General features: G+C 40.8%; 2 long non-coding RNA genes across 2 annotated transcripts in view; one reads left to right on the forward strand and one right to left on the reverse strand.

The window, feature by feature from the left end:
- The window catches only part of LOC135106459 (uncharacterized), a 150,155-nt gene extending 149,035 nt beyond the window's left edge, over positions 1-1,120 (forward strand). The window contains exon 3 of the long non-coding RNA XR_010271317.1: positions 983-1,120. This is a non-coding gene — a long non-coding RNA (uncharacterized LOC135106459). The remainder of the gene's footprint in view (positions 1-982) is intronic.
- Positions 1-22,500, reverse strand: part of LOC135106458 (uncharacterized) — a 54,644-nt gene that overhangs the window by 26,061 nt on the left and 6,083 nt on the right. The gene's annotated exons all lie outside the window — the stretch shown is intronic.

Consider the following 22,500-nt stretch of genomic DNA (forward strand, 5'->3'; position numbering starts at 1 on the left):
GTGTGTGTGTGTGTGTGTGTGTGTGTGTGTGTGTGTGTGTGTGTGTGTGTGTGTGTTGAAAGGAAAAAAAATGCTAGTGTTTGTTTATGTATTCATTGTATGTACCATTGTTTGTTCCTGTGTACAGTAGATGAGGATAATTTTCCAATCTCAAGAAACCAAAAAAAATAAATATTTCCATCTAGTTGTCTGCCTTTGATGGTCATTATAAGAGCTATTTTTCCTATGTTATTACTACCTTTGATGACTATCATAAGAGACAAAATGAGAGAGAGAGAGAGAGAGAGAGAGAGAGAGAGAGAGAGAGAGAGAGAGAGAGAGAGAGAGAGAGAGAGAGAGAGAGAGAGAGAGAGAGAGAGAAACAAAGGGATATGAACATTCACTACTCCGCTACAGATGTATAAAATGGAACCACAATTACTCCCCATAAAAAAAAAAAAGAGAACTCATCACCATCATAACTCGTAATCATTCCCATTGTATATGAGATGGGAGGCTGCTGGGTAATGCGAGGCACGCGTGGAGGATGACTGATAGAGGCCAGGACAAGGGAAGGCAAGTTTGTGGGTGCTTACAGGGGGCTTTGAACTACGGGTGACATGTTGCTTCGTTCCCGTCGCGCTGAAAAATGAGTGTGGTGACTCAAAACTCGTGCGTCACATGAGGAATACTTAAAAATACTTTGAAAATATCTTATGTATGTTTGTTTTCCTGTCCTACACGTCCCCATGAGTGGTTTCTTTTGTTGTTTTTTTTCCTGCAGGTGGTGATTTTATATTGTTTTGTAGGTTGTGTAGTTATGATAGCGAGAATGTTTTCCTTCTACTCCATTCAGATTTCTTTTTTCTATCAAGTGCTTTTATCTTTTTTTTCATTCCATTTCAATTTGTCTTTGCATATATCTTTCCTCTGTTGCATTTGTCACTTTCATATTTATTTTTTCTTTCATTATCACCTTAATTGTTATCTTTATCACCCACAGGTTGGTCTTTGGTCAGTCTTCCAAAGGGGAAGTGCTGGTCACTACAAACTGGCGTCAGGATGAAAGAAAATGGAGAACAAGAGAACGTGTCAGTATGGGGAGGTTGTGTTGGAAAAATAGCAAAAAGTCAGCACTGCTTCAGCCCTCAACCGTGTTGTGGCGCTGACGGAGAGGAGGCTTCGTGATGGAGAGCCTACAGAAGTGAAGCGTGGAAGTGAAATCGATCTTGTGTGACAGGAAACTAAGAGGTGTTGTTCTTGTGAGATCTGAACCTTTTTTTTTTTTTTTTTTTTTTGTGCGATTAGAGTGAGTTTTTTTTTTTTTTTGTGTGTGTGTGTGTGTGTGTGAATCGTAATCGGACGATGTGCAATTGAAGGAAGATGAAAGACGTCAGTGGTGACATCAAGCGGCGATTTGAGTAAGTACTGTTCTGTCTTTAGTTGTTTTTTTCTTTTCATTTTATTTACTTAGTGTGCGTGCGTGCGTGTGCGCGCGTGTTAATGGGTTACTGCATGTCTATTATTTAATACTCTCAATTTATAGAGATTAAGTATTTTAATATAACTTGATAACGGCGCATCACCAGTTAATTTTCTGTGACAGAAATGATTTCCAATGGCTTCCTGTTGTGTGTGTGTGTGTGTGTGTGTGTGTGTGTGTGTGTGTGTGTGTGTGTGTGTGTGTGTGTGTGTCCTTCCGTATATACAAAACATCATAATATTAAGCAAAGGATATATCAATGTCATAGTATCTTTAAAACTTTTTTATCATATTCCCAAGTTTTTTTTTTTTTTTTTTCAGTAACCTAATGAAATATTTAAAGACCTCGTGCACCTCCTTGTGGTGATCAAGAACACTAGAATACAAAATATACTTTAACTTCACACTTAAAAGGAATCTTCTTGGGAGACGTAATGAAATCGTGCAAAAGAAAAAGCGATACAGTTACATCAAGGGAAAGGAAGATGTACTTTTCCTCCTCCTCCTCCTACTCCTCCTCCTCCCTCCCCCCTCCCTCCCTCCCTCCCTCCCTCCCTCCCTCCCTCCCTGCCTCCCTCCCTCCCTCCCTCCCTCCCTCCCTTCCTCCCTTCCTTCCTTCACTGTTAGTCACATAATCTTCAAATGACTTAAATAGGATAAAATAAATGTAAATTTCTCTGTAGGAGCATTGCATCTTCTTGGTTTATTTATTTGTTTTTATTTGTATTTATTTATTTTTCTTTTTTTCTTTTTTGAGAGAGAGAGAGAGAGAGAGAGAGAGAGAGAGAGAGAGAGAGAGAGAGAGAGAGAGAGAGAGAGAGAGAGAGAGAGAGAGAGAATATATAACTAATTTCACATATTACTTCTTCCTTCCATCAACAAGCAGTCACAGTCCTGCGCAACAATACAGACAAGCATCACTCTTTTGTTCCCTCCTCCCCACATTCCCTTAAAACAAAAACAAAAACAACTGATGAGGAAATAACAAGTAAATAAACAATCCTCTATATACTCGGACAATTACATCTTCGAACTCCCTCACCAAAAAAGAGAGAAAAAAAGCAAAAGACGATCAACCCCAGGTGTACATGGGAGTCTGGTAACAATGAGACGCCTTTCTGAGATTCACAAATAGCGGGAAAGGACCTGTTTTGGCGCCATCTAGGTAGTGGAAGCGTAAACACAGGGCGTGGAAGACGGGGCAGGGCCAAGTTTATTGCTGCAACAGACGGTACCAATGGCCTTGTGAAGCGAGGAGGAGGAGGAGGAGGAGAAGAAACAGGAGCACGAGAGGAAAGAAAGATAAGAGCAAGGACGTGAAGGAGAGAGGTTAGGAGAAGAGAAGAAAATGAGAACGAGAAAGGTGGAGGAGAATAGAGAGGGACACGCACATTGAAAAGGAAAGACTTGGGAAAGAGGTAGAAGTAAGGACGAAAGAGGAGAAGTGAGGAGAAAGAGCAGGGAACCTGTGAGAAATCTGAGGGAAAAAGAAAGGAAAGTGAACAGCAGAGTAAGGGAGAGAATGAAGAGAAAATGTACCGCAAAAAGGGATAACGAAAGCGTAACAAGGGTAGACGCAACACTATTATTATTATTATTATCTATTATTATTATTAATGCTATTATTATTATTATTATTATTATCATTATTATTACTACTACTACTACTACTACTACTACTACTACTACTGCTACATGTATACATTGTTTTGTTTTTTTTAAGTACAGATAAGTCAACACATTTATTTCTAATCGTGGAAAAACAAAGCCATTCAGCCGTTAAATGCGAACACACGGCTACGTCCCAGAGAGAGAGAGAGAGAGAGAGAGAGAGAGAGAGAGAGAGAGAGAGAGAGAGAGAGAGAGAGAGAGAGAGAGAGAGAGAGAGAGAGAGAGAGAGAGAGAGAGAGAGAGAGAGAGAGAGAGAGAGAGAGAGAGAGAGAGAGAGAGAGAGAGAGAGAGAGAGAGAGAGAGAGAGAGAGAGAGAGAGAGAGAGAGAGAGAGAGAGAGAGAATACACGTCACCTCCTTTGCCTCTCTTCACCGCCACTGGAGGGAAAAATTGGACATAACTTTATTTATTTACTTATTTAAAGGAGCGACACACACACACACACACACACACACACACACACACACACACACACACACACACACACACACACACACACACACACACACACACACACACACACACACACACACACACACTTGCAATAACTTTAGTATTTTATCAAGTAGGGATGGTATGTAGAGGGGGTGGTGGCGTTTTATTTAGGTATTTGAGAACGTTTGTTGTGTTTAGAAGCGTGGAAATAAACAGCTGGTGATGTTACGGTACATCTACGTCACGCTTTTGTTTATTTGCTGCGAATATTTCCGTGTTTTTTTATGGCGACAAATGCTTGCGTGTTATTTCGCTCCCTTGTTTACAGATGCGTTCATTCATCGTCATTTGTTTACTCTGATTACACGTACTCACTATCATTCCCCGCCACGATAATAATGATAACAATGATAATAATAATAATAATAATAATAATAATAATAATAATAATAATGATGATAGCAGTAATGAAAATAAACATACACTCATTTTCACTCCAAATGGTATTTTATCGAATTTATTCATTGAACATTTCCATTTAATCCACTATATGTACTCATTACATTTTTTTCTTGTTTCATTGTTTATTTGACCTTCTCTCCCCTGTAATTCTCAATACGTCATTTGAATATTTGAATTTCACATTTCTTTCCTTTGTTTCCAGTCTCACAGGTGTTGCAGAATAGACTAAGAGAGAGAGAGAGAGAGAGAGAGAGAGAGAGAGAGAGAGAGAGAGAGAGAGAGAGAGAGAGAGAGAGAGAGAGAGAGAGAGAGAGAGAGATGCAACTACCTCACACAGAAATACCAGTAAAATCTTAAACAGGAAATGAGATTTGTTGGATTTTATGTGCATTGAAATTAAGTTCACGTTGGTCAGTAATTTCTTTTTCTTTTTTTCCATGACGTGACGTTCAAGCGAAAAATAATGAAAAAAATGTGAAAAAATGCACACACCTGATATTTTTTTGTGACGCTGGGAACATCATAATCTTTTCGCAAATTGGAGCCAGAAAAAGAAACGAAGAATGATGTAAAAAAAAAAATAATAATTTCGTTGACTCTCTTTTTCATATTCGTTTTTCATAACACATGATTCAAATGAAAAAAAAAAAAAAAAAAGAAACAAAAGTGTTTCGCTTCATTGCATTCTACAGTCACTTCTAGCAGATAATTGTAAGTGAAAGGTGTTTAGTCAGTACCGTAGGCTTTTCTCTTTCCTAGCAGTAGTCTAGTGACGGATGGGAGAGGAGGGAGACTGGTCTTGTTAATAGTGAGGAAAGTGAAAGGATTGTGGATGGAAAGCGAAGCGATGGGAATGGAGGATGGCTGGATATTGCTGAAGATTGTAACGATGTGAATATTCTTTTTAGAGTCCAATATAAGTTTTTGGGTTGAGTTGTTGTTATATATTTATTGTTTTTATTTTATTTATTTACACAATTTGTTTATTTATTTACTTTGTATTTGTAGAGAGCATTTCTGTTTTAGCTGTTTCCGAGAAAATATTTACAAGCGTGTGTGTTTGTCAGTGTGAGAGAGAGAGAGAGAGAGAGAGAGAGAGAGAGAGAGAGAGAGAGAGAGAGAGAGAGAGAGAGAGAGAGAGAGAGAGAGAGCGCGCGCGTTCGTGCATGTAAGCAGTGTTTCCAGGCCACCAGATTATGGGTATTTATAACAAAACGAGTGTTCAGTATATCGAAATGGTTTACGTTCAAAGTTACTTAACGATGTCATTATCGAGCGTCGTGTTTCACCGTAACTGACTTGCTGGAATTAGTTCAACTACTGTATTCAAATTTACATCGCTGCACCTGAGCTAATGACGGCGCTACTGATTAATATTCAGGTCATGATTTCCAAACACTCGCACCTGAAGATAATTATGGGAAGACAAACCATATTCGCCACTTGTAAATTGTTTGTCGGTCACCTCTATATATCTTGATTTCCTGCTTTAATATTCTAATGCTGGTGATTATTGAAGTGATGACACTGAAAGGAAGGTTATCAAAACACTTTTAGTCTTTGATCTATTATGAAATGTTCGTAATAATTTCATAATATAAGATTTCATGTCTTGATAATTCCATCATAAGTGGTTATGCACTCCTAGATTTAATTAAATTTCTCTAAAAACAGATCAGTTCTTCGTGGAATATATATTTGCTAATAGCTCTATTAAGGGCAGGAGGAAAAGACTTAGAACTTTGGCAACTATATCCCGTGTTACTCCTAATCCCACAGCTGCCACCATTTGTGCGGATGCATGCAAATGCAAAAACTAGAAAGAAAAGGAACACCAAAGCCCTTCTTGTAAGACCGAAAAATTCGCCTCGCCGCCCCAAGCCCCGGTCTGAGCCTCGACCAGTAGGGATCTTCCGCCTCCACTGATTCCTCACGTGTGTTGTCTCCCGGAATCCCCACTAATTCCCTTTTGATAAATCCACCCCTGACGAGGGATTACCTGCGGAGACAAGAGTAATGAGTTTCTGCCGTGGGACTGCCATTTCTGGGAAGGTGGAAGAATTGGAGTAGGAAAGTGGGGGTAAAATTGAATATCAAGGGAAGGAGGGAGGGAGAAAGAGATAGGAATAGTGAAGGGAGTGTGGAGGATGAAAGAAATAATTAGGGAAAAAGGAGAGGGAAGGAAAGGAAGATATGGGTAGGAATAGAAATGTATGGAACGGAAAACTGAATAGGAAGTAAGGAAATGACAGAGGAAGAACAAGGCAAAGAGAGGAACAGATGTTGGAATGTTGGGGATGAAAGTGAAAAGGGAGGAACTAAGAAAGGGGCGAAGAGAAGGAGTATAGGGATTTGGAGAAATGAATAGGAAGAGAGGAAGGGAGAAAAGCAGGACTAGGAGTGTCAGGGTGGGAGAAAAAGAGAGAGCAAGGGGAAAAGAGGGGAGGAATATGAGTGTGCGGGGGTGGAAGTGAATAGGATAGGAATGGAGGGGAGAGCGAGAGAGAGGGGGAGAGAGAGGGGCAGGATCAGCTTTAAGTTCCCAGGAAGGAGTGGAGCTAGTGGTGGTGGTGGTGGTGGTGGTGGTACCAGGTCACATCGATACCTCTTGTGACCTAAAAGTTGTTCTGTAGGTCAGGAGTCCTTCGTGTCGTGTGTTTGTCCTTCACCTTCTCCGTCTCCTCCTTTCCCGATCTGCATGACTGGACCTTGGACGGTTTCATTTGGTGAGCCAAAAGGTTACGACTAAGGTGGATTAGGTACAAAGGGTTAGGTTAGGTTACATATGGTCAGATTTGCATGAATCTGTGTATTTCTCTTTCACATCCTCCTTGTCCTTGTTCCTGATCTGTATGGATTTACTTGTAACAGTTTCATTTAGTGGAGCAAAAGCTGGTTAAGGTGGACCAGATTTGAAAGAATTAGATTAAGCTATGTTAGGGTAAATCATTATGGTTTTGTGTATATAAGTTTATTATAGAAAGTCATCACTAGTTTGATTTGGAGGGGTGGAAATAATTTTTATGTAGTACAGGTAGATAAGGTCAAGTTAGGTGAAGCTTACGTGGTATTGCGTATCAAAAAATTGTTATTAGAGGTCCTGAGATCATTTCTTGTTTAATTCAGAGAGGCGAAAGTTGCGTCAAGGCATGCCAGGTAGGCAGGGTTAGGTTAGTTAAAGTTTACCTGACTTTATGTATCTTATTAGCTTACTGCAGGTCGTGTTTCATCAGGTGGGGCGGGAAGTTTGCAAGTCAGCAGGTGTGCTGAGCTTGGGGCATAAATACGGACAGCAAATACTGATAATATGAAATGTGACTGGCACGTGAGGGAAAGGAGAGGCACCACCGGGAAGATAAATTTACAAATGTATGTGTGCGTGTGTTCCAGATTTTCGATGTAAATTCCGGTGAGGAATCTGAACAGGGACGAAAATCGGGCGTCGTAAAACACAGGGAAATTCGAGAGAGGGAAAACGTGAAGGCGGAAAAGTAAAATTCATGGAAAATGTTGTACTGCGTTGGTTGTAGTGAAATAATATATAAAAATTCTCCGAAATAATTCATACGCAAGATTCAGGAAGGGTTTCTGTTATCTGTTGGGAAAGAATGAAACAAATATACTGGAAGGCTTCAACTCTAACGATTACAGAAAACTTTTTTAAAAATATGGTATCGCAGTAGAGTCATTTACCTTCCATCATTCTCTCTCTCTCTCTCTCTCTCTCTCTCTCTCTCTCTCTCTCTCTCTCTCTCTCTCTCTCTCTCTCTCTCTCTCTCTCTCTCTCTCTCTCTCTCCTCTCCTCCTTTCACTTCTTTTCTCCTTTCACTTCTTTTCTAGCCTCCTCCTCCTCCTCCTCCTCCTCCTCCTCCTCCTCCTCCTCCTCCTCCTCCTCCTCCTCCTCCTCCTCCTCTTCCTCCTCCTCCTCCTCCTTCTCTTCTTCATCCTCCTTTTCCTCCTCCTCCTCCTCCTCCTTTTCGTTCTCCTCCTCCTCCTCCTCCTCCTCCTCCTCCTCCTCGTTCTCGTTCTCCTCCTCCTCCTACTCCTCCTCCGTCATTACTTCCACCATCAGTTTCTCTCTACCCTCTGGACTGCTTCCAAGTATTCACTCAAACACGTTTTATGTAATATTGCTGTAACATAAAGCAAGATTCTGTTCATTTGTAAGAGGGTACGGGCGCCCCCTCTTCCCCTACCCACTTCCCCCGGTTTCTTATTTTCCTGCATTAGGGAAGGGATTGTGAGCGGCATCCCAGAGAAGCCTTATGGTGTTTTGTTTTTATTGTACATTGAGTAAAGAAATGAATATATTAATGTGATGTGTTTTTATTCTCTCTCTCTCTCTCTCTCTCTCTCTCTCTCTCTCTCTCTCTCTCTCTCTCTCTCTCTCTCTCTCTCTCTCTCTCTCTCTCTCTCTCTCTCTCTCTCTCTCTCTAATATCTGCTACGTTACGACCTTTGAATGTAACACTATTTCATTTCTCGTATTTACATATCCTATCTAGCCAATATAATTAATGGCATTCAGGCATTCAGGGTTTTTTCCTCTCTTGGAAATCAAAGGCATTTTATCACTGTGATCTCTTAAAACTTCTATTCCTGATACGCTATCATTATTCCATCATCATTTTATTATTTTTTTCCTTTGTGACTGCTTATTGTTTTATTCACTCCATTCAGAAGTTGCCTTGTATTAGTCAACAGACCTTTTTGCAAACTTATATTTTTTATGATTTCATGTACTTTCCTGCATTTAATTATCTAACTTACGTACACAGTTCAGCTCTTCGTGAGTGATAGAGACAGATCATCTTCCATTAACATCTTATAGACTTGGATCATTCTTGTGGTTGAGTGTAAAGAATGATATACATCCCATTTTCCATCCTCACGCCCCCATAATTACTCAGCTTTCTGTACATAAGTGTTAAAATCAGCCTTTCTTTAATTAACACTTCATAGTATTCCTTCCCATGGTTGAGTTGATAGAAGCACGTAGTTCCCCTATTCCACCCTTATACATCTATACTTACTCAAACTCATCTCTGTCAGATCTTCTTAACATCTCATAGACCACAGACTTGGATCCCCTCGTGGTTAAGTAAATAGAAGCACATGAATTTATCTCCCTAACTTACATACTCAACTCCACTTACTTGAATATTAGGATCAGACCTTCATTTAACATTTAACATGACAGAGACTTGGACACTTCCCGTGTTTAAATATAAAAAATCACATCCTGTCCTCCCAAACACACACACACCTATGCCATCCTGCCTTTCATCCCACACCTTTATTCCAACTTTATATACCAATATTTACTCAGTTCAGCGCTGTGTGAATGTCAAGGTCAGATCTCCTTCAATTAACACTTCAGAATCATATTTCTCGTGATTAAATATAAAGAATGATATCCTACCTTCCCCTCACACCCATGCCATCCTGCCTCTCATCCCATACTCTTTCAGCTCTACGTCATTAGACACAGACATCCTGCATTTAACATCTCAATCATTCTTTTCGTGATTAAATGTAATAAAACGCATCCTTATCTTCCCCTCACCCACCCTTGCCATGCTGCCTTTCATCTCATATTTACTCAGCTCTTCGTAAATGTTAGAGACAGGCATCCTTCACTTAACATCTCATAATCGTCCTGGTGATTAAATATAATAAAGCGCGTCCGATCCTCCCCTCACACACCCATGCCATCCTGCCTCTCACCCCACACCCACCAGCACACTTCTTAACGTGCCCCGCGCCACGGTGTCTGTCGGCGCCGCGTTGGGGGATCCTGTAAACTTTCTCCTCCTGCTCGCCAGACAAACTATCTTACTTTCCTCCTGAGCACTGCATTGATCAGCTCCGCGTGTGTCGGCGGCGCTCTCTCTCTCTCTCTCTCTCTCTCTCTCTCTCTCTCTCTCTCTCTCTCTCTCTCTCTCTCTCTCTCTCTCTCTCTCTCTCTCTCTCTCTCTCTCTCTCTCTCTCTCTCTCTCTCTCTCTCTCTCTCTCTCTCTCTCTCTCTCTCTCTCTCTCTCTCTCTCTCTCTCTCTCTCTCTCTCTCTCTCTCTCTCTCTCTCTCTCTCTCTCTCTCTCTCTCTCTCAGACTCACAGGTTCACGAAGGTTGTCTAGTGCAAGTGTCTAACAGCGAAACTCTATTACCTAGTGACCGAGTGTTGATTGGGTGTCCTCCCCGTGTGTGTGTGTGTGTGTGTGTGTGTGTGTGTGACGAATTTCTTTTTTCACATGTCACTTGTTTTTTTTTCCTTTTTTTTTGTGAACTACATACAGATTTTTCCATTTTCGTGCAGCGCTCTCTCTCTCTCTCTCTCTCTCTCTCTCTCTCTCTCTCTCTCTCTCTCTCTCTCTCTCTCTCTCTCTCTCTCTCTCTCTCTCTCTCTCTCTCTCTCTCTCGTCCCTCCTTCCCATATAACAAATAAATTCCTTACCATCTTACTTCCTACATAGAACACAATTTTCTACCTGGCAATAGCATCACCACACTGTATTTTCAAACGCTTGAGTAACTATCCTCGTCTACATTACCAGACACTAGTGAACGTCACTGGTGTTTTTCAAGTGTACATCCATGATTGAGGCAATAGTTTAACAAGTCTTTCACACCATCAATAAGAAAAAAAAAACACCCCAAAGGAACCTGGCTAAGCATCTCTGTGGTCTTTGAAAATAATCCCACTGAGATGCCGCAGCGTTAAGAAATACTCGTTCATATCTCCTGTACCAGACTCCCTACTGAAATGGCTCAATATTCACTTGCTCTCTGGGGGTTGGATGGACTAACGTGCCTACGACCACCGATATGGAAAAGGGAGGGAGAGGAATGCAAGGATACCTGCAAATTAGTTTTATACACAACGCATCAGTCACCTGTCAGAGAAAGGATTGGAGAGAGAGAGAGAGAGAGAGAGAGAGAGAGAGAGAGAGAGAGAGAGAGAGAGAGAGAGAGAGAGAGAGAGAGAGAGAGAGAGAGAGAGAGAGAGAGCAATTTCGCTTTACGTCAACAAAAGTCGTAGTGAGCTAATGGGAACTGTTTGCATATGACGTAAGATGACGTGATGATGACGAGGAGGAGACGAATGTGGTCTTTTGTGTCTGAGCAGCGAAGTGAGAAGGAATGAGAGTGGACGAATGCGATGAAAGAAAAACTAGGTAGGAGAAGAGAATATGGCGTAAGAAAAAGAAGAGTAAGAATATAAGGAGAAATATAGCAGTGTTAATAATAAAAGAAGAAATTAGAATTAACCGCGAAAAAAATGGATGGTGTAAAAATATCACAAAAAAGACGAGAAGGGAAATGTCACGGAGAAAAATGCAGAAGTAGTTTATTGAAAATAAAAAAAAAGAAAAAAAGGCTGAAATCATGAACCAAGAAAACGAAATTACAGCTAACGAATGTTTACGGTAATTTCAAATTGTGAAAAGTTTTAATTAAGTTTCCGAAATAAGATGAAGAGAAAAAAGAAAATGACATCTCGCGAAATATAAGTGACAGGGCGAAAAAAAGAACGAAAAAACACAAGAGGCAAACTTCTCAGAAAGGGAAGAGGATTAGAGAGAGAGAGAGAGAGAGAGAGAGAGAGAGAGAGAGAGAGAGAGAGAGAGAGAGAGAGAGAGAGAGAGAGAGAGAGAGGTTAAACTCGATATGAAAATTGTAATATTTGCATTAGAACCACTTCCCCTTCCTGGATCCACGTATGAACCAGTAATTAGCGAACCCCGCAGGTAGGCTGGCCAGAAAAAAAAGAAAGAGAAAAAATAACCCTTGAAGTGATGTAAGAGAATTTTTCAAATCTTTCTTTTAAACATTTAACGAATAATCCCCTTCAATATTTTTTTTTCATTTTTTAATCACGTTTTTTTTTTACATTATTTATTTTTGGCGTTTTTAATTTTTATTACCTTATTTTCTTCTTTTCTGTGTCTTTATGTATTACTGATATTGATTCTTTTTTTATAGTTTTTTAAAGTTTTTTTTTAAGTTTTAATAAGTATTGATTCATAAGGTTTTTTTAAGTTTTATCATAAATTTCGATCTAATGGATGTCTTATTCAAAAGTCTCTCTCTCTCTCTCTCTCTCTCTCTCTCTCTCTCTCTCTCTCTCTCTCTCTCTCTCTCTCTCTCTCTCTCTCTCTCTCTCTCTCATTCCCGAAAGCCAGTCTTCTAAAGCTTCGTCTCTTTGTCCTTCTCCTTTTCATATCTCTCTCTTCCTCCTTCCTTGAAATTCTCTCGCTCTTCCTACTACTTTTTCCTTATTTCTCCTAAAATGTTCGCTGTGGCCCACTTTTCGTTTCCCCACCCTCACTTTTCATACATGCTTTTCTTTTTTCCTTTCTCTTATGCTCACATTTCCTTTTCCATTCATTATATTATCATCTTTACTTTCCTCTTACCTTTACTCACTTCCTCTCATTTATCTCTTTTTTTTCCACGTTTACTTGTCTATCTCACTCAGTCCCTCCCTTCTTTCTTCATTATATTAACACGTTTTGTCTTCTCTTTCACTCTCACACATTCTAAATTTCTCCCTGCTCATTATACTATCACATTTATCTCTTTTCTTTCACCCTCACACCCTCTCTGCTTTCTCCTCTCACTCATTATAGTATCACGTTTCTATAGTTCCTCGTCTGTGTTGTTGTGGTGGTGGTGGTGGTGGTGGTGGTGGTCTTGGTGGTGGTGGGACCATTCAAGCACCTTACCTAGTTTCTCCTTCTTCTGCCAGAGACTCAGTATTGGCAAAGAGGCATAAGACACAATCACGTTAAGTGGCCACCGTGATCTGGAGAGAGGAGGAGAAGGAGGAAGAGGAGGAGGAAGAAGAGGAAGAGGAAGAGGTGCAGGTGGTGTTGGAAGAGGAGGAAGAGGTAGGGTAGCATCATATCAGCCTCTCTCTCTCTCTCTCTCTCTCTCTCTCTCTCTCTCTCTCTCTCTCTCTCTCTCTCTCTCTCTCTCTCTCTCTCTCTCTCTCTCTCTCTCTCTCTCTCTCTCTCTTGCTACACGTTTTCTTTTTTTCTTGATTCATTTGTGAGTTCCATTCCTAAGTCTCCTGCGCTTCCCGTCTTTCATTTTCCTTTTCGATTTCTTTCCTCGTTTGTATTTTCATTTCTTTTGCTTTTCTCTGCCAGCGGAGTTTTGAGTCTTAAGCTACCGTTCCTCCTTGTCATCTCCCTCCTCCTCCTCCTCCTCTTCCTCCTTCCCCTGCTCCTTTCTCTTCTCCATTAGGAAGCAGCGCTCATTACAAGTTTTAATTAGTTGCCAAACCGAAAAAGCGAAGGTGACGGCACGGACACCTGCTTCCCGCCCTGCCTCTTTTGCTACTTTTAATCTCTCATAAGCAGAACTTGTATTTTTTAATTAATAAGATTCCCGAGAGAAGGTTTTAGGAAATTTCCTTTATTTTCTTCAAAACAATTAGTTACTGATGTTGATTTAGGGTTTCTTCTTTCTTGGACTTCTGATTTTTTTTTTTTTTATTATTTGTTATGCGGATAAAGGAAAGGGGGATAAATTATAGAGATCAACAGAATCTACCGCAATTGTTGTTAGCATTTTTTTTCTTCAGTCTGATCTGGAAAAAGCTTCTGATTTTGATTTTGGGTTGTTATTTCTAGGATTCATGATTTTTTTCATTCGTTGTGGGAATAAGAGAAAACGCGAGAAATAATAAAAATGTCTTGAAATCCGCTATCATTGCAGTTAATTTTCAGTGTACCTTCTTGTTAGTTAGTTTGTTTTGTTGTTTTTGCCAAGTAGAACACGCGGTTACATCACACTTCTTGCCACCTGTCCAGTATTATCAGTAGTATTGTTAATATTGGTAATAGTAACAGGAGTAGCGACGCCAATAGTAGTAGTAGCAGTAGTAGTAGTAGTAGTAGTAGTAGTAGTAGTAGTAGTAGTAATTACAATCCCAGACGATCTTTCTTTCACTCACAAATTCCAGCTCTTTTCTTCTCACCAGGAACGAATCATGAGCGTCTCCTCTCATCACCTCCCTTCCTCACCTCCTTCCCTCCTTCACTTTCCCCCTCCCCCTCCCTCCCTTCCTGCCTCACCTCCTCCCTCCCTCCCTCCTTTTAATGTTTACTGGCCCAGTACCGGAACCGGATTATTGGATCGTCCGACGTCCCAATTAATATTCATGGAAATTAGTTTGTTGAAATTCAAGATATAAGAGAGAGAGATAGAGAGAGAGAGAGAGAGAGAGAGAGAGAGAGAGAGAGAGAGAGAGAGAGAGAGAGAGAGAGAGAGAGAGAGAGAGAGAGAGAGAAGAGATATCAATTCTTATTTACTCCTCTCTCGCTCTCTGTCTCGGGGAAGTAATCTCATTATAATTAAACACTGAAACTCATATATATCAATAGAAACACACACACACACACACACACACACACACACACACACACACACACACACACACACACACACACACACACACACACACACCTTGACATTTCACTTGATCTCGTCCCGTGATATCTGTCATTGGATGGATGTTACCTGAGGGATTGGAGGCGATCAACGTGGATTCTTCCCTGATTGGTTGCTGACAGACAGGCAATTAAGCAAAAAAAATATATATACATGCGAGGGATTAGAGAGAGAGAGAGAGAGAGAGAGAGAGAGAGAGAGAGAGAGAGAGAGAGAGAGAGAGAGAGAGAGAGAGAGAGAGAGAGAGAGAGAGAGAGAGAGAGAGAGAGAGAGATTCAACACTCAAAGACTTTAACTGGAGGGCAGACTTGATCAAGGAGATAAGGAATAAGAAATTGGAGAGAGAGAGAGAGAAAAAAAAAGACAAAAGTAAGAGGGAGAAAAAGGCGAAAGGAAAAGGGAAAAACTAGATTTCATTTGTCGATTGCGCTGGACATTCAAAGGTATTTCTTTTAACATTTTTTATCTCAGTGGGTATAAAAAAACAAATCCGAATCATCTAAACGAACAGAAAACGTCTTTTATCAGCCTTTTTTTCACGTAGCAATGAAATGAAAAAGGAAACATAAGAGAAAAACCGTTCACTCTGAATTTCTCAAACTTTCTACCACTTTTTTTTATCCTGCTCTTCTTTACTGAACGTAGACGTGAAGTCTCGCGCATTTCACGTGTCTGGGTTTGTATTATTCGTGAACTTGTATAATTTGCACGGCTGTTTCTAGGCTTTTTTACTTTTTCTTGTAATTCTTGGACTTGCATAATTCACACGTGTTTTTTCCAAGTGGTGGTGTTGGCCGCGTGTTTATGGGGAGAGTCTAGACGGGAAGGTTGCTTGTTTCCCTCTTATTCTCTTCCTTGCCGCTCGGAGGCTGTGCGTGGGGGAAGATGAGAAGGAGAGAAGCAGCGAGTGTTCTATCGAGTTTGAGTTTCCGTCATGTAGCAAAGATTGTGTAAATGATGGGAAGAAGCGTCTTTTCTTTCATATTTTAGATTGAAACAAAGAAAACTTAGATCTGAGAATAGTTTATACATATTTGCGACTAAGAATTGAAACAAGATTAAGAAAATGAAAAAAAAATAAAAAATCAATCTTTCACACACACACACACACACACACACACACACACACACACACACACACACACACACACACACACACACACACACACACACACACACACACACACACACACGAAATATGAGCACCCGCACGCACTCACTTATTCATGGCGCGCGTTAAAGCATTCACGCAGAGCTCTCTCTCTCTCTCTCTCTCTCTCTCTCTCTCTCTCTCTCTCTCTCTCTCTCTCTCTCTCTCTCTCTCTCTCTCTCTCTCTCTCTCTCTCAGAACAACCAAAGCGCACACATAAATACACAAATACGTACACACATACATATTTCTCCACTGACCGCCATAAATCTATGCTACATATTCCGCCAAAGTTATTAATCATGGCTCCCGGAGATCGCCTAGGAAAAGGGGTGAAAGAAATAAAAGGGAAGAATATAGAGGAGAAGCAGAAGAAAAGATGAAAGAGCAAGAAAGAGGAGGAGTCAGAGAAGGAAGATAAAGGATAGTGGGAAGAATGTGAAGGAGAAAAAGAATAGACGAAAGGGACGAGGAGGAGAAGGAGAAGGAATTGAAGTGTAAATTGAGGAGAAATGGAGAAATGGGGGATAGAGGATAGAGGAGAGCAAGAGGAAGAGGAGTGACTATAAGATAGGAGACATCAAAATTACACTATAAAATTCTCTCTCTCTCTCTCTCTCTCTCTCTCTCTCTCTCTCTCTCTCTCTCTCTCTCTCTCTCTCTCTGACTCGACCTACATCGCTAAGCCCTCCCGGTGTCTCCCTGTAGGTAAGAAACTCGACATTACAAGCCATTAGAGAGATTTACGCAAGCAAGGCACACCCAGGCACGTTCTCAGGACACTGTAGTTTCTCTTCATTAAACATTAGCAGTGATGAGAAATGGGTGAAGGACTGTGAGTGTTGGGTATGTTTTGTTGTTGTTGTTGTTATTGTGGTGGTGGTGGTGGAAGCGGTGTTATTGTTGTCGTTCATCTTCTTGTTGTTTTTGGTTTTCTTCTTCTTATTTTTCTTGTGTCTCGTATTGTAAGTGAATGGTGATGGCAATGGTGGTGGTGGTGGTTTATGAAATAACGAGTGATGGTGATGATAATTGGGGATGAAAAGATGATAAAAATGTTAATAGTGGGATGATAATAATGGAATCGTGTTTAATTAAGTATAATTTCTCTCTCTCTCTCTCTCTCTCTCTCTCTCTCTCTCTCTCTCTCTCTCTCTCTCTCTCTCTCTCTCTCTCTCTCTCTCTCTCTCTCTCTCTCTCTCTCTCTCTCTCTCTCTCTCTCCCCAACCATCCCTTACTTAATTAACACCACACCAATGCCCACAAGGAACTGTAGTCCAGTCTCTCCCTCTCTCCCCTCCACCAATCACACTCCCCTCGCCCGCTCCTCGCCCCAGTTCAGCTCTTCTCACTGCGCCAAGCCGAGGGGATTTCCGTATAGCGAGAGACATCCTCCAATGGGGATAGTCGTATTAAGGAACGCTAACCAATAGGACCTTATCATTGGGAGTACGAGGACCAATCAGATTTAAGCTATGTATTGTACTGTAGTCTTGTAATAACCAATAGGAGAAAGGTGTAGCAAAATTTTCCAGCCAATGGGGTGTACGGATGGTGGTGTTTGGTGCTTGGTTGTGGTGGTGGTGGTGGTGGTGGTTCCCGTGCCTCTATTAGCGCCCGGTAATTAGTTGTGGTGCTTGTTAAAGTGGTTGATGCGCAAACTTCACGCGTTATTAATTTAGGCCAAGTACCCCCTTAAGTTTCCCATGAGCAATATGTATAAAGAAAATGACGGGAGGCGGCGAGACCAAGAGATAAAGGACGCGATGAGGACGACGACCAGGAGGAGGAGGGGGAGAGGAGGAGGAGGAGGAGAGGAAGTGTAGCGTGTATGGGAGAGAGAAACGCTGGAGGGACGAAGAAAGTGAATGAGAGAGAGAGAGAGAGAGAGAGAGAGAGAGAGAGAGAGAGAGAGAGAGAGAGAGAGAGAGAGAGAGAAGAGGAAGAAGAGGAATGAAGGGAGAGGAACCGACTGGCTGGCTCACGGGTCTTGGAAGTGACCCAACTCAAGCACGGGAAAGAACCTTCATTCCTAATAAAGTTTTGCCATCGCGTGTCTCCCGGAGCGCCGCGTCACACCGCCAGCTCGCCTCCCTCACCTCGCACTGTCAGAGACGCACCGGAAGTAAACAACAACAAGGGGGGAGTACGAACAATAAGCGTAGGAAGGCACAGGGAAGCGTAAATGCGTAAATAACAAGGATGAGGTTCTTAAGCCCAGTGTGGCACAAGGGAGGAGTAAAATTGTATGGATATATGTAAAGAAATTAATCTAAGCAAAAGTCTTAGATAATCATCATGTACACTTATTTGTTAGAAACTGTTTACTCTGTTACTCTATATTACACAATGATGAAGGTATAAATAAAGGAATTAATCAGAGTAATACAGAATCATGTAAACTATGTAAGACTCTAAAAACTTCCTCCCATCGTCCAGACATGCCGGCAACAAGCAGAGCGGGAGTAAACACGTGCATTAGTAAACACACAACGCATAGTCATGTTGGACGTAGGGTATTTTTCCGTTTCGAGTGCACCTTTAAGCGTCTTCATCGTCTACTGAATGCGTCACTGAGAAACCCACGAAAGTCTCGCTAATTTTAGTGTTGCTACGAGATTCTGATGTCACATTTGTTTTTTTTTCCTTTTTTTTAAGTTTAAAGATGTCTGACGTTAAATTTATACTTCTATCTTTCCCTTCATTCCTTCCATCCTTCAATCCTCTCACGCCAGGAACAGAAATCTGGAGCCTCGTGGTCTATTAAGTCAGGTGACCTCGGTGTAAGTCATCACACTAATTACGGGATACCTGTCCTCCTCCTCCTCTTCCACCTGCTCCTCCTCCTCTTCCTCCTCCTCCTCCTTCTCCTCCTCCTCCTCCTTCTCCTCCTCCTCCTCCTTCTCTTTCTCTTTCTTGTGTCCTAAAGTTGCCTTCCCACATGAGAAACAAACTTCGTTCAACTTCCGCAGTGACTCAAGTGATATTCAAGGAAGGATTATTGTCTTACAGCCTCGTTCTTTTCCACCTTCCTTACCTCTTCTCTTTCCCTTTCCCTTCTTCTCCCTCTCCTCTTCATCTAAAACTCAGGACACGACTAGTATACGAGTATGTAATGTGTGTGTGTGTGTGTGTGTTCTTCCATCCTCGCTTCACCTACTCCAGTTTTAGTGAAGGTAAGATTGATGGGTAAAAGAAGGTTCTGGAAAATGTTATGAATGCTTGTATTTCAACGCTTGATATTCTAGTGTTCCGAGTTTTTTTTTTTTTGTGACAGGTGTTAGAGATTCGGCTTCCATAATTAAAATACAAGGTAGTTTTTTCTTCTTTCATATACAGGTTAACGTAAGGTCAAAGGTGCTATAAAGCAGAGAGAGAGAGAGAGAGAGAGAGAGAGAGAGAGAGAGAGAGAGAGAGAGAGAGAGAGAGAGAGAGAGAGAGAGAGAGAGAGAGAGAGAGAGAGAGAGATTACCCAGTGAAAAGGCCGATCTGCCAGTGAAAATGTCAAATGTCACTGCTAATGGAATAAACTTGATGTGCACGCAGAAAGTTAATTACAAAATTTTCCACGCACACACGGAAAAACAATTACAGATAAAAAAAAAACATATGGTTGCGAGGGGGGAGGGTGTTTAACGCAAGCACACTCACACGCACACACACACACACGCACACGCAAACGTTTCTCAACCACTAATTAGCCTGTCCTTCACCTGGCAAGCTGTCACTCAGGTATAAGCAGGTGTGACCGACTGCCGTGGCCCCGCATCCCGCTTCACTTGTTACCTGTCGAAGTCTACGTGTGTGTGTGTGTGTGTGTGTGTGTGTGTGTGTGTGTGTGTGTGTGTGTGTGTGTGTGTGTGTGTGTGTGTGTGTGTGTGTGTGTGTGTGTGTGTGTGTTTCCTGCGCGAAACACGCACACACTGACGCACGCATGTAGATAGGTAGATAGATAGATAAGTAGGAAGATAGATAGATAGATAGATAGATAGATAGATAATTAGATGAGTAGATAGATAAAAAATGAGATAGGAGTGTTAAAAGTAGAAGGCCGGAAGTAATATTAAAGTTATACTTGGCGCTGGTCAGACCTCATCTAGACTACGCTGTGCAGTTCTGGTCCCCACATTACAGGAAAGATATAGGTCTATTAGAATCAGTACAGAGGAGAATGACTAAAAGGATTCAGGGGATGAGGAGTATTCCTTACGAAGCGAGGTTGAAGCGGTTAAATTTACATTCTCTAGAGAGACGTAGGTTAAGAGGGGACCTGATAGAAGTCTTTAAGTGGTATAAGGGTTATAACAAGGGAGATGTAAGCAAAATTCTTAGGATCAGCAACCAAGGTAGAACAAGAAATAACGGGTTCAAGCTTGAAAAATTTAGGTTTAGGAAGGAGATAGGAAAAAATTGGTTCTCAAATAGAGTGGTAGATGAGTGGAACGGACTCAGTAATCATGTAGTTAGTGCCAGGACACTAGAGAGCTTTAAGAGAAGATTAGACAAGTTTATGGATGGGGATAACAGATGGAAATAGGTAGGTGTGTTTCATACAGGGACTGCCACGTGTAAGCCTCGTCGCTTCTTGCAGCTTCCCTTATTTCTTATGTTCTTATGTTCTTATGACATATAGATAAATAGATAAATAGATACATATAAAAACAGATAAATAGATATAAAAATAGACAGACAGATAGATAGATAGATAGATAGATAGATAGATTGATAGATTGATAAGTGGATAGATAAGAATACTGATCATACCTTACAACACACACACACACACACACACACACACACACACACACACACACACACACACACACACACACACAGGGCAACTTTAGTAATCAGTCCATAACGAAAAATGAACAGTCCATAATAGAAGAGATTAAAACTCCCGTGCCTTGATGCAGAGACTATAAAAGATCTTAATGAATGGGTGAAGGAGAACACAATGGTGATGATGAAGGGATAGAGAGAAGGGAGGATTAAGAGGAGAGGGTGGAAGGTACAAGAATCGAGAGGACAAAATCAGGAGTTTGGAAGATAAGGAAGAGAAGGAGAAGAAGGAGGAGAGAGGGAAGGAGGGTGAGAAAAGGGAAATTTTTAAATAAATGGGTGAAGAGGAGGGAGATGGTTCAAAGAAGATATGTGGGGAGGGGAAAGAAAAAGGAGAGTAAAGTGGAAGGGAGAAGAAAGGAAAAGAAAGGAAAGAAGGGGAAAAGGAAGGAAAGGTTATATTGTGATAATGTACATGGTAAAGCTATGACAAAAAGAAGGTATATAAAAACAAAGGTTGGTAAATATGAAGAAGAATAAGGAAGAAAGAAGGCTAAGGATGAAATAAACAGGAACATCCAGAAAATACTAAAAAGAAAAGGATGAAATAAGAAATGAAAACGTGAAACTTACACCAGGATAAGGAAGAAAAAGAGAAACGATGAATAAGAAAGAAGGTCGGGAAAATAAAACAAAGAGAAGGCAAAAAACAAACGTGCGACATTACTGTTTATCCCCAGCTCGTGAAGGTAAGGACAGGTGTGTGTGTGTGTGTGTGTGTGTGTGTGTGTGTGTGTGTGTGTGTGTGTGTGTAATGTTATGATGGTAAATCGTTGAAAGAGACGCTCCTCCAAGCCTTCTCCGCCACAGTGATATTACGTGAACATAAACTCAGCCTTTGCATTTATCTCGGTGTGAAATTTTGTCACTTTTGCAGAGAGTTGTGTTCGATTCCCTGTATTGTTATATTTCGGTATCTATTTTTTTTTTTTTAATCGCAATTTTCTTCGCGTTTTTGAAGTTCGTGAATCGGATAATTATAGTGTTAATTATTTTTATATTTTTAATGCGCATTTTTTCAGTGTTTTAATATTCTTCGACTGCATGCTAAAAGTTTAATTAATATTTTCTTCATTCATAGTATTTTGCTTCCCTTTTTTAATTTTTTGCAAATTAATTTTTACGCTGTTTGATATTTTTCATTTTTGTACACAATTTTTACTTTTTTTTTTTTTATTGTTCCTCGGATATATTTATACAGTGTTGATTATTTTCGTCTCTCACAATATTCAGCCCGGGTTTTTGCGATCCTGGACTACATGAGGTGAGCGAGGCAAGAGACAGGAGAATCGAGTGGCGGAAGTGTCTCGCTATTTATACGTTCAGTCGCATTTAGCGGAGTTCGATTCTGTTCATGTGGTGTGATTTAGGGAAGTGGGGCGCGGGATGCTGTGCCGCGCCGCCCACACGCCGCCATCACCATGCCAGTAATCGTTCCCGAATCGTTCACCTGTGAGGTATTGTTCATTAGTGCTGAGTTCTGTCCACCCTCATCATTTTTCACGAGATATATTAATCTTTTTTTTTTTTTCGAAATCTCTCCCTCACTCTCTCCCTCATTCCCTTCCCTTCCATCAGTACAGGATCATGATTTTTTTTTTTTTTTTTTTTTGCTGGTTAGCAGTTGCGTTTCCAGTTGAGTATCTCTGTTTTCTTTTTTTTTCGAAACCTCTGCTCATTTTCTCCCTCTCATTCCCTTCCCTTCCATCAGTGCAGGATCATATATTTTTTTTTTTTTGGTCAGCAATTGTGTTCCTAGTGGAGTATCTTCCTTTACACTAGATAGTGTTGTTTATTTTCCATAGAATCTCGCGTGTTTGTTGGTTAATACCTGAAAATCTCGTGCGTTTATTGATTCGTTTTTGTTTTTACCATAGATAGAATTTTATTTGTTCCTTAGCACTTGCTTTTCTAATTCAATGTCATTGTTTACACTGGTTGTTCTTGTGTTTTTTTTTTTTTTTTTAATATAGAATCTTGCATGTTTTCTGTCCTACGTCTCTTACTTTTATTATACTGTTG

The sequence above is a fragment of the Scylla paramamosain genome, chromosome 13 (genome assembly GCF_035594125.1).
Source record: "Scylla paramamosain isolate STU-SP2022 chromosome 13, ASM3559412v1, whole genome shotgun sequence".
In the NCBI taxonomy this organism is placed as follows: Eukaryota; Metazoa; Arthropoda; class Malacostraca; order Decapoda; family Portunidae; genus Scylla; species Scylla paramamosain.